The sequence below is a fragment of the Homalodisca vitripennis genome, chromosome 1 (genome assembly GCF_021130785.1).
Source record: "Homalodisca vitripennis isolate AUS2020 chromosome 1, UT_GWSS_2.1, whole genome shotgun sequence".
Classification (NCBI taxonomy): domain Eukaryota; kingdom Metazoa; phylum Arthropoda; class Insecta; order Hemiptera; family Cicadellidae; genus Homalodisca; species Homalodisca vitripennis.
The window spans coordinates 23,946,459-23,960,222 of record NC_060207.1 but is presented as its reverse complement, the minus strand read 5'-3'; the positions used below and the strand labels follow the sequence as shown (position 1 = coordinate 23,960,222).

The 13,764-nt window shown below is 34.7% G+C and overlaps 1 protein-coding gene across 5 annotated transcripts in view; it reads left to right on the top strand.

The window, feature by feature from the left end:
- The window catches only part of LOC124358265 (proton-coupled amino acid transporter-like protein CG1139), an 80,145-nt gene that overhangs the window by 28,660 nt on the left and 37,721 nt on the right, over positions 1–13,764 (top strand). The window contains exon 1 of one of the 5 annotated variants that reach the window (XM_046810568.1): positions 3,298–3,446. The exons of 2 other annotated variants lie outside the window; for them this stretch is intronic. The gene's annotated coding sequence lies outside the window, so the exon portion shown is untranslated. Of the gene's footprint in view, positions 1–3,297; positions 3,454–13,764 lie in introns of those variants that run through there. 2 more of the 5 variants (XM_046810572.1, XM_046810583.1) reach the window with 2 other exon arrangements.

Here is a 13,764-nt window from a genome sequence, read left to right as displayed (position 1 = left end):
TTGTTTTATCTTCAAAAACTGATTCTTAATAAACGTTTTTCTTTAGTTACAACTCTGTCTTGAAATTGAAAGTGGAGCATAAAACGTAACCCTCCTGTCGTGCGTGACTTTGTCGCAACTAATTTTGGCACTGAATTAATAATGCAATCTTCTTATCAATGAGCTAAATTATTTTGCGTCAAAATGAATGTAAATCTGTAAAGGAATTCAGTGCAATAGTTGAGTCAGAAAATTACTGTCATTTTTTTAACCCATAAAAGTTAATCTGAGTCCAGTATTTATTGTTGTGAAATAATCTCATTGCCTTCGACCCGAAGTGATACAGGGACAAGTTAGATAACTTGTTGTGAACTGTATCTTTGACTTATACCCCCCTCAGACAAGCAAATATTCCATAGGATAATAATTGAAAATAAACAGATTAACAGATTATTTCTAACTGGTGTAGAAAGAGACCTCCACTCTTTCTAACAACTTTTCTCGATACTCTATTGTACTTCAACAATAAGTATAAGGCTTTTGGTTGGGTTAATCTATTAAAATTCAGTCATATTCCTTTATGATAACTTTCTTCGGAATACAGAGAATAATTTCAGATCTTTTTTGATCACCACACGTGTACGAAGCATTTATCTGCATTTAAAACAGGAATTTTGAGCAATTTTGTTCAATTGATTAACCCGAGGAATAAACGCTGAAGAGAATAACGTAATACTTTGCTGATTATTTTGAGTAATTATAGGAAATTACGTGTTTTTAATACGTTGTTGATATGTTATTATTATTACGTCATCTACATTTAAATTATTATTATTACTATGATATTAATTCAAATTATTCTGGTACTATAACCATAATTATTTTTAACTTCTTTACTATTTATTATTCTGTATAATAAATAATAAAGCATTATTTATTTCCGCAATAATTATTGCGGAAACTGCATTGTTTATGTATAAAGATGTCATCTTTCATACACATATTGCAAAAATATTAAAGCCTTATCATCAACCATTTGTCTGTGGACCTTATTTAAGATAACCACAACTGCGCGTTGGAATGATCCAAATAATTTTATCTCATACCTGCAGATAAGGTATTTTAAGGGATCATGACTGAAAAGTGGTACAACAGTTTTAAACAAACCTAACCAAAAACCGATCTCACCAGCCACCGTGTACTGGTAAAAATGGATCAATCTTTTAATCATGGCTCAAGTTCCGAGTAAATGGAACAGATAGGTGTTATTGACGATTTTTGAGTTTCTACATATAAGCAGAACGCCTCAACGCCCTCGGGATTCTATAAGAAAACATGTTCTGCTGTAAGTAGGACTTATTTAGTCTACCATGAAAAATAATGTGGTTTACGGCAAAGACTAATACTCAAGAACACAATTATATTACTGTACTTTTCTGCACTGTTTAAGGAAAAATTCAAGTTTATTTTGATAGATATTAACGAGAATATAACTACCAAAGTCCTCACAGATAATTTAGTGCATTGTCATCGTATGGACCCGACTATCTCTTTCTGAAGAGAAACAATTTTTTTTTGTGTAGATACGGTAATTCTAAACATTATAGGTGACTTTAAGACGGTTTAAATTGTTTGTAATGAATTTTTAAACAAACCTTTGGTCACAACACTCAAGATGCGTTGTTTAATACAGAGAACGTATAATTTTGTCGTCTCTCCAAGAAGAGTTTAGATATTTAATTCAGAATTCTGAAGCATCTTATATTCAGGTTTAGAGGAAACCCAATGAAGAGAAGGGTTTGTATTTTTACAGTATATACGAGGTATATATATATATATATATATATATATATATATATATATATATATATCAAAAGGTGACAATTTAATGTTTCGATTTATCTAAAAAAAATAAATTCTACATTTTTAAAATTTTTATTTATAAACGTGTTATTTTCTTAAATTTTATTTCAATAAAAGTGTAGTTTATTTAACCCATAAATCATTTATAAAACACGTCACACCCTGAAAGCTATAATTTATGTGCATCCTGTAAAATATTCAAATTTTTTCTTCAGTAGATTTTATTTGGACCTGATTGCATAAATTACCTACATTTCCCACTTTAAATGCCTGTAGCTCCTCAAAATCAGTCAATGCCTTTGGAGTGAAAACCTGTTTCCTACTGTTTATGTTTTCAGTGAAGGTAACCTAAAGGGATGTGTGTTCGAAATTAATAAACCATTCCTACAAAAACCGAATATAGAAACTTAACCATCTTCGATGCAATAGCGACATTATCAAAATGTAACGTAACATTATTTACAATTAAACAATTTGTATTACTGACTTTCATGCAGGTGCTGGCCTCAACGACCCAGAAGCATTAATCCTCTACAGTAATTAATTGACGGGTCATTTGTAAACTGAAAGAGGACAGTACTTCTTAGATCATTAATAGTTGAATAACATATATTGAGTTATTAATGAACTCGTCCGCTCAGTTTCATTTTCCATTTAAATAACATCGTTTCAAAATGCCTATATCTGTGAAAACTATTTCATTCATCACCTTTGAGCACATTGTTGGCGACACAGTGTTCGACCATATTCTCGTTTTTCCAGATGGTGAATGAGAAAACATACAAAACAATTTATTTAAGCACAAGACTGCGCCTTCTTTCTATCTAAAGCTTATATGAACGTGAACATTAACATAACGGTTAATTTGGCTTTACAAAACAAAACTGTTCTGTATTACAAAATTAATAAATTTGCTAAGCTCCTCTTAATAAGACACTGCTATAAACGATTTTGAATTTTTACGATTTTCACGATTTTAAAAGGCATGGTTCCCAAATACACAATGAGCAATGAAACTGTAGTGATGTTTAAGATACACGAAGGTTACCACCAGATGTTTTGATGAGAGCTGATACAGTAAATTAACTCGTTAGAAGTAACTATGGAAAGTTTGAATAATTATAGGTGGCACGTGTGATGAAACATTCTGAGGTGAAATATTTTTTGTTGTGTATTTTTCAATTAACATTGGTAACTGCTAAACAAAAAAGTTTATGTTGCAAGCTTTAACGTTTTATGTTTGTTACCTTGTCTATGAATATTAGTAGAACCTCGTTTAATCAATTAGTATAATATTTAACCACAGGCACGTAGCGTTGTACAGCGTGACGTTGTAAAGCAACGCCAGCTCGGGTTTTATGACCGGCTGCTGCAGATAAACAACGGTTTACCAGCTGACTGGCGCACAGTGACCGGCAGATAACAGAATGGCCGCGGAATGTGGAGATTATTGTTTCTTGTGTAGTAATTGATGCAACAGCGGTTAATTCGTGCTAATACGACCAATTGAGGGAGCCACAGTAGCCTTCTGATCTCTCAAGCTCAGTACAGACCATCCCGTCCTACAGCGAGCTCTGAGCGGACCTGAGCTACACTCTTATCAGGCAGGTGGTGTGTTCTTACGTTAAATATACACTCTAATGTCACTTTCAAACCAGTCAAAATGTAAAATACCCGTCGATAACCTAAAATATTATACATGTTTTTGTTGCGAATTTCACATTTTTATTTGTATTGTATTATTATATAGTGCTAGTTATTTAATGTAAACAAAATTTTAATTCTGAATATTATATAAAACAATTAATTACTAATAAAATAAAAATATTAATACATAATTTTAGTATATTTATTTGTTTAGTTTTATCAGAGTATTTTAAAGAAATTACTGATTTCAGATCTAAAATAACCTTACGTTGAATTTATACAATGGTTTCCACTTTGTTTTTGTAGGTGGCGTTGAATAATGCAATAAAATGCGCGAGAATTAATTAATACTGCGAATTAGTAAACTTATTACACTAAATACTAAATATACTCTATGTTAAGTAATGTATATACAGCAGACTTTTACAGTTGAAAAAGAAGATACATTTAAATCCTCAAAACGTAGTAAATTTATAACACTCAACCATTGCAAGTGTCCGAAATAGTTTTATCCTTTCAAATTATTCGACAGTAATAAACTTTAAGCAAAATTGTTTTTTTTTTTTTTGACATCAAAAGAAATGTACTTTTTTATTTAATGTAAAATTGTTCGTAATCTTATTTAATTAAGTTCTCAATTCTAACTAACCTGAGAATTAAATAAATATAATTGTTATTCTGATCAATTATTATGTTTGAATTTTAATAACATTTTAGGACCCAAAATGTATTTATTCCCCTCAAAAGTAATATTTCGGTTTTAATTTTCTTATTTTTGCCACATGCCTACTAATATTCAAAATTGTAGAGAGACTTACAATGATAACCTTATAATTGTTGATATATGTATTGATTTTATATAATTCCGTGAAATAGGAACAAAATAGTTTTGAGAGAATTGGTCTAAGTGAGATTTTGCTCAGGTGATAAATACATATGATTAGGCATTAATTTTATTTTGATACTGAAAAAATGCCTAAAGTTAACATGTCCCAATGTAAGAAACATTTGAGTTGAACTGTACCAGCTCGAGACATGTGTTTTTCACGTCAAGATAAAATTTAACGACAGTTTTAATGAGAAGGTCGTTATCAGTCAAGCTACAAACTAACCAGACCAATTATTTGACCATGGAAATAGATCCGGTTTCCAGCACACCATATCAATCGATGCTAATGTGTTCAATTTAGATTACCTGAAATCATATTGCCTTCTATACAAATATTTTATTAGTTAGATTCCGTTATATGCCCCCAACGCTTAAACTTTTTTCAATGAACTTAGAACGTTATAAAACGATGTAGTTGAGTAACAGAACTAACATTCCATTAATCAACAAGCATTTCCAGGTATTGCGTTCGGTATTGTTGTCGCTGTTATCTTATCTTTCTCGAGAATCCCGATTACGGCAGGCCGCGCGACATCACATGATTATTTAAATTTTTTACACGGTACATAATTGCCTTTCCATTAAAATTCAATTTATATTTCTGATCAGCCCCTCTAGAATTTGATATTTTACTGATAGGTACTATCTCGAGGGATGTTTTTCTTTCGTTGAAATCAGCGCGGGGCAGCACCGAAGATGTTGCCGAAGCCCGCGCTGATGGCCGGAGGCACTCGCATTTTGGGTGGCGGAGTGTGATCAAGAATAAAAACAAGTTTTGTGTGTTTTTTCAATAAAGAGTTTAGTTTTTGTTTGGTAATGTTTGTTTTTGTTGAATTTTATTTATTTATTTATTTTTATTTTTTTTTTTTTTTGGGTGTGGTCGATATAATACGTAAGTACCCCTTTTTCTTAGCTATTAACCAATTGTTATTCATTATAATCATCCGTAAATGAAAAATTAGCTTTGGGGGCATAATTTTAGTTCTGTTACTCAACCACATCGTTTTATAACGTTCTAAGTTCATTGAAAAAAGTTTAAGCGTTGGGGGCATATAACGGAATCTGACCATATTATTTTTAGCTTATGTTGAGACATCTATTTTTTCGGTGATATTGGAAAAAGTTTCGCTATATTCAGATTTTCTCACAAATATTAACATGGATTTAATCGTTTTTATCTTTGCACAACTAGAAAACCCTTCGTCTGTATTGATTTACTCAATGGAAGATTAGTACGTAGGTGTCTTCATCATCTTGACAATGTCCAGAATCTTCATGTTGAAGTCATCCACACAAAAAGTACTCGTATATCTTTTGGGAGTAGTTTTTTTTTTTATTTGTAAGATAACGTATTTTTTACAATGTATTTGTGAGGTAACTTGGTGGTTTTCCTTGTGGTTTGAATCTATCTTTTTCGAAGTTTGAATGTCACCTTCCATTAATATTAAAACAAATGCAGTAATTTAGATTCGTCAAGTATTTTTGTCCAGTTATAATTTGTATTACATCGTGATTTTGAATTTTCACTAATAAAATTATGTAGTCATTCTCTATTGTTTGTTTCTAATATATTGTCTCTTGAATGTTCTTTTTACTAGAAATAGAATACTGATTTAATTTATTGCAAAGTAATAAGATTACTTTTATATTATGATTTTTTACTTTGTGGTTTCAGTTTTACATATTGGTATAATTTGTTTAATGTTATATTTATATAATTGAATATTGTACTGTTATATTGAATTTCTGGGCAAATTCAGCACTGATATGGCGAAGTGTACCCATGTAATAAATAATCCGCCAATTTTCGAATTGTATTACTTTATTTCATTACTTTGAGATATACCATATTCAGCGAAAGGAAATATCGATTCTAGATTACTAAACCCAGCAATATAAGTTCTTTAACTTGAATTCTTTACAAAGAATCGTTACAATTTTAAAAGAAAAAATTACAGCTGTTTAATTTTAATTGGAATTAACATTAATAAAACACGCATTGATTAAGATTTGTTTTTTGAGTAAAGTTGTAATGCTTAGAATTTGTAATTTAAGGTATAATTACTATATACGCGATAGGTTTAGCTTCAATGTGATTTAAAAAGAAAATCAACTTTGATATACAGACTATAAAAACTACGTAGTATACAGTATTCAAAACTTGTCTCTGTATTTTTAAATATTGTATTTTTATAATTTATTTTCATTCAGCTTGTCAGGGATATTTGTACAATAGCGAGTTAAAACTCTTATTATAGTTATGGTACTAAACCAGATTACTTAGGCCCAACTGACCTTGACCTTGGTCCTGCCGCCCCTACTAGGACAGGATCGCCCTGTCTGCCGGCAGGATGCTCCTAATGATCGCCCAAAGACCAGTTAACTCTCAAGGTCGAGGTCAGCCCTTGTTGTCACTGACTCGCTGATAAGAGGTGGCCATGTGTGGAATGTGCGTGGGAGTGAGTGGGCCTCAATCGACTCATCACTTGATAACCTTTGTTCTAGATTTGTAGGTTCAACAATGGATTCCAAACCCTTGTGTTTTGATTGTTACTGTTTTTACAATATTTAAACTTAAATCATTATTTGTTACTTTTTACATTTTTGTTCTTCACGCCAAGGTGGTTCAAGAGCAAGAGAACCCAAACTGACCTCACTCTACAGTTTTAAGATTTTACTAAAATTAAGATTACTTTTCGTAATTAAATCAAACTTTTATCTGATTATTCACTTCACTGTAGGGCTACCAACCAAAAGTTACCAATCACAAAACTAAAAAAAGTAACAAATTTGTGCCTTGCTTTGTAATGGTTAAGTAAATAGTGGCAGTCAGTTACATGCCATCCTGTTTCCTTGTTTCTCTATGTTAAAAGTAATACACAGCTGATGCATTATAAAAAAATCTATAGAGGATCTATACACGTATTTTAAAAATTAATATAAATGACATTAATCTAAAATCTACCTATTGTAATTAAAAGTGGCCCATAGTAATCTTATAAAATATGATGAATGTAATAGTGATATCTAATGATAGTGTACACTTTTTGAATATAGCAAAAACACAAGCTTTGGCTATTCTCGAAGATTTATACCTAACGCCAGTAAGAAAAATAGGTTACATTTTGTTGTTTCATTCAAGCCGAAAGAAAGAAACGGAGGAGTAGTTGACCACTCTAGACCCCGTTACGGCCAAGGTCAGGCTATTTCTGCATGATTGGCTCGCCCCTGCAGACGCAACAATTGATGTCGCCAATGTTTTCACTAGCAATCAGCGTCAATGAAGGGTGATGACGTAGTAGATAGTAATCTCTCCTCCTCCCACCACACCGTTATTGTTGGCGGAGTCACGCGAGTCAACCTGGAGCAAGTGACAAGGTTTTTTTAATCTAGAGGAAAGGATTAGTAGCTGTCCACTCTGGTAAACGGACTGTAGGTCCACTTCGTAAAACTGCCGGGACTATTTCTTACCTACTTCTTAAGGGACGGACAACGGACACTGGATCCACGGTCCGTCTCACGGATTTTTTTTACGAGCAGTTGATAAGGGACCTTGCTCATCCTTTATTCGTTTATTTATTTATTTCAACGGTACAACACCAATTTTACAAATATTACTAGTAGATCCGAATGAAACCAACAATAGATAATAAGTAAACAATAAAACAAAACAAAAAACAAACAAAACAATCCTACTCTTATACAGTTACTTCTAGATTTAGAGTTGTGAGAGAAAATAATAATTATACACCTGTTATATCAATGGCATATTGTATCTGTACAAAAATATTGCACAAATGTACCTCAATAGTAAATACACAAACCCACTTCATACAAGTTCGTTGAAGCTGTCTACTTCCTCAACTGACCTACTTATTATGCAATCCAAGTTAGTTTAAATTAAAATTGTTCAATATACTACTCTATTTTTACTAAAAACCAGTTTCAATTGTCAGTACTCCTGAAAATGTATTGATACAATACTGCTAGTAATTATGTTTCTAAAGTAAAATGTCAATGCCGTTAAGTATGATTTATAAGTGTTTACATATAGCAAATCTTAGCATGCAGTATTCTAATTATTTTTATTAATTACATACACACAATATTAAATTGTTGTGTTTAGTGAAATATGTCTCTGATAATCTGCTAATATTACTAATAATATTGTACAGTGAATCCGTGTTTTACTGATTCCAACTAGCAAATAAAATCTAAAATTTAAACAAAAACTCCATAGCTTTTAAACTAATAATACAATTATAGAATTTATATATCACCAATGAATGGTATAAACTGAAATAAATATTTCAATCGATATATTTTTCAAAGCCACAAATCGTATATGTAGACCTTATTTTCTATTTCTGAATCGTATATGGTTGATATCATGTATTAAAGAAAAATGTATTGAAAAACTGCTATAAATAAATAATAGAATTATTAATGGTAACACTGTTTTAAAATGACTGTTACTTCAATACAGTGAAGTTACAATAAAATACAGTTCAATACAAGGTAGAAGTACGTCACACCTGTCAAATAACCTGCTTCGCTGAGCTTGCACGTAAAATTTCAAATGTAGGCCTATAGCTCATTTTGTTCCCGAGATGTCTTGCGGTCACCTAGTCAGACATACAATCATACACGAAAGCATTTTTTATTCCCGACAGAGAAAAGAAAAATTGTGCTAGCCTACTGAGTGGTAGGGTTCAATGACGCTCAGCCAAATTCAATGGTGGGGCGTGCATCATCATATATAACTCATTCTTGTCTATGTAGAAATGATGTTTCATGTAATGTTTCAAGTCAGGTTGTTTTCGAGATATAGTGGACAGACAGACAGAAATGAATTACTTTCCCAGTCTCTGAGTGATGCTTCGTTAACATTCGGCCAACTTATACTAGCACCTTCATGTCATTGTATTATGATCATGTACCTATCATTATATGCTACGGTTCACGTTATTTACTTTTTACAATTAAGTAATGTAGAATTAGCTTACGCTTCTCCACGATAAAAAATAGACTAATACATTAATTTCCGATTTAATTAACCCACATTATGAATAAATTAACTATTCTTGTTGCTATGGATAAATATTCAAATTTTCGACAAAGTTTGAATTCATTTTACAAAAATTATAATATAAACATTAGGTTTTCAAACTTACTTGATAGGTGATACGAAACTAGGAGAATAAATTGCGCATTGTAAATAATATTTACACTAAGTTCTGTATTTATGATTTTGTGTTCAACTCAATTATTATAAAACAACTAAATGCTGAAAATCTGCATTGGTTGCTATTTTTTCAAGTCAGATTTGAAAGTTTGTATGCATATAACTTGTTTTATCTTGTATTACCTTACATGTTTAGTAAAAATTTATATTAAGCATACTGAGTGATTGTTTATTTCATGATTTAAAAATCTGAATTTCATTTGACGAAAATAATTATTGTAATATGATATTTATTTTAGAGTTTATGACCAAATATTTTACGGCATATGGCCTGCGGAAACGTGACGTCAGCCACCCTCGTCAAATTAAGCGTGACGTACAACCCTAATATCGACCACTCTAGACCTCGTTTACGGCCAAGATCAGGCTATTTCTGCATGGTTGGCTCGCCCCTGCAGATGCAACGATTGTATCGCCAATGTTTTTACTTGCAGTCACCATCAATGAAGGGCGATGACGTAGTGGGTAGTAATCTCTCCTCCTCCCACCACAGCGTAATATTGTTGGCGGAGTCACGCGAGTCAACCTGGAGCAAGTGATAAGGTATCGAGTGTACAGGAAAGAATGGGTAGTTCACCACTCTAAACCCCGTTACGGCTAAGGTCAGGCTATTTCCGCATGGTTGGCTCGCCCCTGCAGATGCAACGATTGTATCGCCAATGTTTTTACTTGCAGTCAGCATCAATGAAGGGCGATGACGTAGTGGGTAGTAATCTCTCCTCCTCCCACCACAGCGTAATATTGTTGGCGGAGTCACGCGAGTCAACCTGGAGCAAGTGATAAGGTATCGAGTGTACAGGAAAGAATGGGTAGTTCACCACTCTAAACCCCGTTACGGCTAAGGTCAGGCTATTTCCGCATGGTTGGCTCGCCCCTGCAGATGCAACGATTGTATCGCCAATGTTTTTACTTGCAGTCACCATCAATGAAGGGCGATGACGTAGTGGGTAGTAATCTCTCCTCCTCCCACCACAGCGTAATATTGTTGGCGGAGTCACGCGAGTCAACCTGGAGCAAGTGATAAGGTATCGAGTGTACAGGACAGAATGGGTAGTTCACCACTCTAAACCCCGTTACGGCCAAGGTCAGGCTATTTCCGCATGGTTGGCTCGCCCCTGCAGATGCAACGATTGTATCGCCAATGTTTTTACTTGCAGTCAGCATCAATGAAGGGCGATGACGTAGTGGGTAGTAATCTCTCCTCCTCCCACCACAGCGTAATATTGTTGGCGGAGTCACGCGAGTCAACCTGGAGCAAGTGATAAGGTATCGAGTGTACAGGAAAGAATGGGTAGTTCACCACTCTAAACCCCGTTACGGCTAAGGTCAGGCTATTTCCGCATGGTTGGCTCGCCCCTGCAGATGCAACGATTGTATCGCCAATGTTTTTACTTGCAGTCACCATCAATGAAGGGCGATGACGTAGTGGGTAGTAATCTCTCCTCCTCCCACCACAGCGTAATATTGTTGGCGGAGTCACGCGAGTCAACCTGGAGCAAGTGATAAGGTATCGAGTGTACAGGAAAGAATGGGTAGTTCACCACTCTAAACCCCGTTACGGCCAAGATCAGGCTATTTCCGCATGGTTGGCTCGCCCCTGCAGATGCAACGATTGTATCGCCAATGTTTTTACTTGCAGTCACCATCAATGAAGGGCGATGACGTAGTGGGTAGTAATCTCTCCTCCTCCCACCACAGCGTAATATTGTTGGCGGAGTCACGCGAGTCAACCTGGAGCAAGTGATAAGGTATCGAGTGTACAGGAAAGAATGGGTAGTTCACCACTCTAAACCCCGTTACGGCTAAGGTCAGGCTATTTCCGCATGGTTGGCTCGCCCCTGCAGATGCAACGATTGTATCGCCAATGTTTTTACTTGCAGTCACCATCAATGAAGGGCGATGACGTAGTGGGTAGTAATCTCTCCTCCTCCCACCACAGCGTAAATATTGTTGGCGGAGTCACGCGAGTCAACCTGGAGCAAGTGACAAGGTATCGAGTGTACAGGAAAGAATGGGTAGTTCACCACTCTAGACCCCGTTACGGCTAAGGTCAGGCTATTTCTGCATGATTGGCTCGTCCCTGCAGACGCAACAATTGATGTCGCTAATGTTTTCACTTGCAATTAGTGTCAACGAAGGGTGATGACGTAGTGGGTAGATACCCCTCCTCCTCCTACCACAACGATATTGACGGTGTCACGCGAGTCGGCCTGGAGTAAGTGACAAAGTGTTGCGTGGAATTCTATAATAATTTACAATGGAGTAATTATCACAGTATAGTAAAACTGGGTTGGTAAAGTATCTGTAGTATACAGGTATAATCCTTGCTAAATATTACTTTTATGGTGAATGAGAGTAAAACGACTGCATACTTAACGAAAATAATTTATTTAGTAACACCAAACTGTGATAATACTGCAAGCATAGTAATAAGAAATTGTGAGCATGTTAGTGCTTTTTCAATTGAGGAACATGTGTACACGGCAATATTTAGTTTGATTTTTTCATAATATTATAATTATTTAGAAAGTACAACCGTATTTCGAACATGAACCATCGGTACGTGTTCACCTTTGACATATGCTTGTCTTAGGTTTTTTGGCACCTGAAAAAATGAACAGATCCCAATTCTCGAAATGTTGTGTTTCAGTTTCTCTTAACTCATAACGATGGCAAATGTCCTTTTCATGTATGTATAAAACGCCGTACTGAGGGTTAGGGAAATATTTAATCGTACTTTCCCGTGATCAGTTTATGTTGAATGATTTGATTCCACTCCACATTGCTGACAGAAACAGAAAAACATCCCTCAAGATAATATCTTAAAATTAATCTCAGATCACGTGAGCGTTCCAATTATGATGGAAATTGCATTGGTTATAAAAATTACACTTTTATTCGCCTATATCATGTATTATAGACCGCCATCAAGCACATGACTTATTTCACTGTCTCGCTATGGCAGTAACAACACGTGGACTCTGAACAGTCTTTATTTCGCTTAACGTTTATATACACTTTATTTACGTATCTGGAACGGCTGGTTTTAAGCGATTCAGGCTATTAAAATATAACCCGCAGAAAGATTGATCGTTTTATGTATTTATCCCTTTCGATACCCTGACACAGTTCCACCCAGTTAAACTCACACCGGGCACAGCAAAAACCGATGTGTCATTTATATCTGGGCAACCTTATGAATGTCTAGGAGTGGCACATTACTTGCGGCAAATGTCTAGATTCTGGGGTGCAAGGGTAGTTCGATAGGTCTAGTCTACTGCGGGAGATGACTGTTGGAGAAGGTGGGGTTCCCTAAGAGTCTAAGGCTCTTGCTAGCCTAGACATAAGGGTGTGACACCCCTTGCCTGCTTTGACTGGAGAGGCTGGTTCAGAGCTGGCATACCTTTCTACCGAAGGGATATGACTAACACCCAAAATTTTTCATCATGGATCTCGACAGGAGGTGGCCATACTCCTAACCGTACCCATCCATCCTGTCACTCCGGAAGCAGCGCAAAGGTCCTTTTAGGACTAGGTGCAGTTTCTATGCTTCTTGCCTTAAGAAAAAAAAAAAAACATCATGTTTGTTAATCAAAATTCCTTCATGATGTTACGACAAACTATATAGTTTGTTCGTAAAAAACGCAAATTGACTCATGGCTCCTGAATTAGTAATCGGGGTTCTATCAAGTAGAAGAGGAAAACAAATAGAAACAGTAGGTCTACTAATAAAAATAATGCTACTGTCATGATATAAAAAACTAAGAGTAGGTACCTGACCTACTGGCTACTCTGATATCACTAACCCAAACCAAGAGTCAAGGTCCCAGCGCAGCGCATAGCCGTGTATGAGTGGATGTTTGTTTTCTGTTGCAACATCGCATGTCCAAAATAAACACCACAAAGTTGAAAACAACCTTATCAACTTTATTAATGTTCTTCTCTTCCATTACCGAATTGCACTGTGATTTCAATATAACTAAATACATGTATTAATTTAATTTCTTATTAAATACGATTTCCATAGCTCATGTATATTTTAAAACGATAACAGGATTACGACTGATAAAATATCTTGGTAAAAAAACTGAGGCGTGGAATTAAAAAAATATTAAACTTTGATCTGCATGTATTTTTTGAG